Raw genomic sequence first — 6316 nt, 5'->3', positions numbered from 1 at the left:
GTGCATATTGAACCTTGGCTTGGAGTTTTCTACGAGTGCAATTTACCCTGGCTTATGTGCCATCCATAGAATTGATTTTTTGGAATTTTGTTATTGTTCCCGATATTTTACGTGACTCAAGTTTTCACAAGGAATGAGTCACAATTAGTTAGGCAATTGTCTAGATAATACAGCCCTCTTCTATTGGATTCTCAATAATGAAAACAAGAGAACCTGATACAACGAAATAGCTTCTCATCTAAATATTCACGACAGCATGAGAGAAAAAGAAAGCTTGATCAATTATCCCAGGCGTAAGCATGGCTTGATCATCAACACCCAAACAATGCCATCTACCAATAGTAGCTTAGATTTCAAACAAAAATTAACTATTCCAAGGCTAAGCACAGTTATGATACTATTCGAAATTACCTGAACAATCTTGACCTTGGCAAGAGGTTTAACCTGGCTTGGAATGTTCTCAGTTGTGGTCTCGTGAGGGTGCCCTACGGTCCCTGTTTGGTTCAAAAAATACAAGAAGTAGAAGACTAAGGGGCCCACCTTGCCATCATCGCAAATGGCGAGAGTGACGTGAAACAGGTAAGCTCGAAAGCGATTGAAAATCCCTATTAGGGGAGAGGCCAACTATCTATCTTTGTACGAACATGATATTCTCCTTTGAGATGTCCATGTAAATAAACGATCCATTTGGTTGAGACTTGGTCGATGTGGGATAAGGGGTTGTTGACGTAAAAATTATAAAGCCTACGTGGCACGCAGGCCGAGTAACTAATGAGCTAATTACGTTCTTCGGTTGATGCGGGGCGTGCCAACTTGTTGGCCGAGGAGTAAAATTTGTTGATGTTGCATTGAGCGCGTTGCTGACTTCTTGATCTTGCGACTGCGGCCGAGGAAGGAACACGTCTCGGTCTTCAGGTTCTAGAGCCTAAAGACAAGGCTGCTAGTTTTGCGAAGTTCACAAATCGTCAGCACCGGGTTCAGTCATTGTGATTATATTCGTAAGAGTATAAGCACGTCGAACCGGCTCCAAATTATACAAACACAAGTACTCAAAAGAGATGTATGTCTTGATGGTAAATGTGGTTCGGCCGTCAGAATGCCGAACTCTGAAACTCACTTGTGAGTATTTAATCATAAAACCACTCAGCGTTCAATGCGCCGAATGCAGTAACTTATAACACCTTACTTCACCGAGAAGGCTAATAAGATGACCTCTGCCAATCAGGATTCGGAAACCCTTCTTGACCGAGACTTGGATAGGTAACTAGTCGGGCTCGACGCAGTGCTGTTTATCCAAACTGAAGGTGCTCCTCGATCGGCTGATTCTACAGCAACAGTGCTGTTTATCCAAACTAAAGATGTTCGCTGGTTGCCTTCACAGTGCTGTTTATCCAAACTAAAGGTGTGTTGGCTGAAAAAGAAAATAAAAAATCTCAAGATGTTTGAGAGATTTGCGCAGGACAGTTGTGTGTTGAATTGGAGAGGCCTTTACGTTGCCATGGCACCTGTATTTATAAGACTGATGTACTTGCTTGGCACGTCTAGATAATTGTGTAGAGTCTGACTGCAACTCTAACTCACTGAAATCTAATCTGTGGCCTTCAAATTTTGTGACTACTAAAATAAAGCCTATCTAAGCTTTATCACACCACATCAGAACCCTATCCCACCTAGGCTTCTGATCTTATTAAAAAAAAAAACCCTCAACCAGAAACCTTTACTTCCATCACCATGCAAAAACAAAAAGCCTAGCCTACCTAGGTTTCTTGTGTCATCATCACAACCTAGGCTTATCATATCGCCACCAAAATCTAACCCTATCTAGGCTTCTTCATAACCTTTACCCATGCGTGCATCCTGATCCTCACCATACTCTAAATAGGCAACAATCAATTTGAACCACCTGACGCCACCCACATATTCACATGCCAAAACATCCAAATCAACTTGAATTGTGCTGCATGTTTCCAGTTGGAAATACATATCTCATCCTTCATAATAAATTATTTTTAAAAGATAATTATGATAAAACACCATAACATTATCCTCCAATAATAACAAAATGAATTATCTCCACTTTTCATCTGACGATGTGAAGCTATGCTCACTCAACGACCTTGATTGCACGGACCGACAGTGTAAATTCGGGTCCAAACAGGGGCATACTGAATTTTGAGTAGCAAATTCTGATTAAACTTGTTGGAAATCCTTGTTTTCATTTGGCTTATTATTTAGTTTCTTCCAATATCTCAGAGTTTCGTGTATAGTTTCAAATTTGGTTTTCTTTATTCAATAGAGACGATCTATTTACACTGAAATACTTGTTTTTTTTTTCATTCTAATAGGTCATTTCATTCTAATGGCTCATTTCATTTTCACCTTCATATTGTATCCAATAAACGTGAAACCAACATCATGAAATAAGTTTTCAAAATTGTAGATAATTATTTGACGATTAATTAGGTACTAGTTGACACACCCCAACCAAAGTCGAGACGTACTGACCGTCAAGTGAAAGTGACGAAGCCAAGTGCTCAACAAAAGTGATAATTATGCGAAAACATGGGTAATAATAAAAAAAAAACGAAACTCAAACTTAATTAGACTAGAAATAAGTGTGTGAAAGTGAACATAACCAAACACAAGTATTCAGAGCATAGGTATCATAGTGCAATCAGACAAACGAAGTACTAATTATACAAATGGGGAGAATATCCCTACAGTTATTTAGTCGATCGTTAGAATCACTGATAAGTCCTCGTGAGCCACCAAGATGTACAGCTACCTAGGACTTGGAGGGGCACAAAACAGAAGGGTAAGTGGGCAAAAAAAAAAACGCTTGAAAACACATTTATCTTTTCTAAACATAATAACTTCTCACTGTAAAACCCGTATAGTCTCCAAAAAATAATACTACGTATATACATACGAATACCAATGCACAAGGCCAGTAAAAAAACTAAAGTATGCCATGTCATAACGTTTCTGCACTAAAAGATGTAAGCCAGGTGAAATCAACATAAAATAATATGCCAGTCGGAGTCACCTAATGTGACCTGTACGACTGGACCTATAGCTCATCAATATATGCTAGCACACAAGTCGGAACCACCTATTATGGTCTGTACGACAGGGTTGGGTGTAAATATGTACGCTCAAGTGCTACGATCACATAAAGGTTGTGCGAATAATCGCCGGTCACCTATGAGTTAGAACCACCTATTGTGGTATGTACGACAGGGCTGGCACCAAACTTGGATCCAAGGTGAGCATGCAATGCGGGAGGTGAACATCACGTGAAGGACTGTGCCCTGGCCTCGAGCGGGAGCACTAACACTAGGGTGCAGCAATGATGAGCTCTAAATGCATTTATCCATAACAATGTGCCATACAACCAATACCATTACAATATACTCACTTGAAGCTTAAGTAAGCCTCCGCGGCATCAAACGATATAATTCATGATTTATAATAATGTAATACTTAAAATGCAACTCATTTTCGACATGGCATTTAAAGCATAAATCATTTTTAAAATGTTATGGAATTATATATATATATATATATATATATATATATATATATATATATATCTGTGTGTGTGTGTGTGCGTGTGTGTGTGTGTGTGTAAAAACTAATTTTACGTTAATTTTAAAACACATACACAAACCCTAGGAATAACTTCACATACGAATATACAAGATGATCTACTCGACAACACGAACACCTCCATATTTTTTAAAAAAAGTTTTGGACGTTAGACGCGCAGCCACACGCCGGGCATGAGTAGGCACGTGCCTGGCACGCTGATGGAACCCCTAACGGCGTTAGGGAACTCGCCGAAGTCCGCTGCCGGCCGCTGTCTGGTTAGCCGGTTTTTGGAAATTTTTCAAAGTTTAATATCTTCTTCAATTCTCAACCAAAATCCATGAAATTTATATGGATTTGAAGGTCTTGAAGAGTAGAACACGTTCGTACATTAGAAGTCCAAAATCCAACGGAAAACGGTCAGAAAAACCTTCAAAAGTTCCGACCAACTAGGTGCCCTCTTGAACTTGCCTATTCTGATGTCCACTCCACTCCAAAACTACTCCAAATGCTAGGGAAGTTGATTGGAAGCTTCCTCAAGCCTTAAAACTTCATGAATCCTCCGCGATCACGTCGTCCAAAGTTCCACTGTGACGAAGCTCAAGAATCAACGGGTCAAAGTTCACCAAAAAAGGAAACTAAGGGTATGGTGATGATCGTGAAGTTGAGAGGAGGATGATGGTGGTCCTTATAAGCTCGATCCGTGCTGATTTGGTTAAGCTTGCGAGCTGGGGTGTCTCGGGTGTACGGACAGAAGAAGAGTCGAGAAGGAGGGAGAGAAAGGGTGAAGGTGTACGTGTGCGTGTGTGTGTGATTGGTAGAAGAAGAAAATAATAAAATCTAATTGGGCCCAAAAGAAAATGAGCCCATATAATTGGTTCGTAATTACTCGTTTACGCACTTCAATAATCGTAACTTTCTCGTTACAACTCCGATTTGAATCTAACTCGCGTCAACATACTCGTGACGTCAAGCACGATTTAATTACGATAACAAGGAAGATAATTTAAAACTGCTTATGTACATCCACGTCACTAAACCACCGAGGGCATAATCGTCATCTTACATACTCGGGAAGAAAATTACAATGAAAATTGGAACGGGTCGTCACACTAGTAACCCATTATTTTGAAATATTAAAAACATCTCACATTTAAAAGTCCTAAATTCGATTCTCCCTTAAACTATATCTAGACTTTCTAAATTCGTTTGGACAAAAAAATGGCCCATTAGAAAATCTACAAGTTATGCACTCCCTTGCTTGGTTTTGGCAACATCAACCCGGTTTGACAGTATCACTATCAGAGATATTGCCATCGTACCTTCCTTGAAGTTCCTTGATAAAAATAAAACTATACAGAAAAATTCTCTGGACCAACGAATGCATGGAATCCAACGATAGGTGACCAAGAGAACAACACTTGAAAATTAAAATCCAATTTTTAAATGAATCAAACAACCTGAATTATTTAGGAAATTAAATGAGAAAAAAAATTGGGTTATATATCCAACACAAGGGTGGGTAGCCTTAACCGGATGTGTACCAAATAAGCTTGAAAGCTAACTCCCGTCCCTGTCAGGGGAGATGCCAACCATCTCTCCTTTCATCAAACAAAATAAAGTTTTTGGAGATGTTGATATAAAAACCCTCCACCCATCGTGCTTTGGCCGATGTGGGAATGGTATAAAGTGCATATTGAACCTTGGCTTGGAGTTTTCTATGACTGCAATTTACCCTGGCTTATGTCCCATTCATCCAATTAATTTTTGGATTTTGGCATTGTTCCCGATATTTTACCCATGACCCTTAAATTTTCACGAGGAATGAATTCCAATTAGTTAGGCAAATGTCTAGATAATACAGCTTTCTTCTATAGGATTCTAATAATGAAAACAAGAGAACCTGATACAATGAAATGGATTCTTATCCAAATATTCACAACAACTTAAGAGAAAAAGAAAACTTGATCAATTACCCCAGCGTAGGCACGACCTTAATCATCAACAGCCAAACAATGCCATCCACCAATAGTAGCCTAGATTTCAAACAAACCTCTGGTTAAATCCAAAGAAAATTACACTAAAAATTAACTATTGCCAAAGCTAAGCACAGTTACGATACTATTCGAAATTACCTGAACACACTACTACAAAAGTGGTTTATTGTGTCGATGGTTGGTGTCGGTTTATATAAAATACTGGCGGATAAGACATTTCCTACACCCTCCTTACATGGTGTCAAAATTACTGTCGGGTATAAGCAACATAAATTGTCTTTGTCGCTTATAGCCGACATAGATTTTATTATTTTTAAATGGTGGTGTCATATAAAAAGAAAACAGTGTCGCTTTCAACCGATATAAAGTTAGTGTCGGTAAAAATGAAACTCATGTCGCTTCTTCCCGACACTAATAAATATTTTTTAAATATTTTAAAACTTCTTGTCAGTTGTAGCTGACAGGTTGGTGTTTCTATTTTTTTTAAATACTTACCTCGCATGACAAAATTTTGGGCGGGATATTTCCCCCCATATTTTTAAACGAAAAAAGAGGATGTCAGTCTCCCTCTTTCAAGAGGCTTCACCTCGAGCCCAGAGGCTCACTTCCCTCATTTATCTCTACCTTCTTCCAAGCACACCCTACAACCGCAGCTCCTTTCTCCACATTTTCTCAAACCCTAACCTCCATTTCTGCAAACCAAACCTTAATCTTCCATCATCAACCCAGAA

At 39.0% G+C, this 6316-nt stretch overlaps 1 non-coding gene across 1 annotated transcript; it reads right to left on the bottom strand.

Moving 5' to 3' along the window:
• Positions 1–5075: 5075 nt before the first annotated feature.
• On the bottom strand, positions 5076–5203 carry LOC137716661 (U6atac minor spliceosomal RNA). Its single transcript, XR_011065726.1, has one exon. It is a non-coding gene; the product is annotated as a U6atac minor spliceosomal RNA (small nuclear RNA).
• Between the last annotated feature and the right edge of the window lie 1113 nt (positions 5204–6316).

Source organism: Pyrus communis, chromosome 14 (genome assembly GCF_963583255.1).
Source record: "Pyrus communis chromosome 14, drPyrComm1.1, whole genome shotgun sequence".
NCBI lineage: Eukaryota > Viridiplantae > Streptophyta > Magnoliopsida > Rosales > Rosaceae > Pyrus > Pyrus communis.
This window is presented reverse-complemented; position numbering and strand designations above follow the sequence as displayed.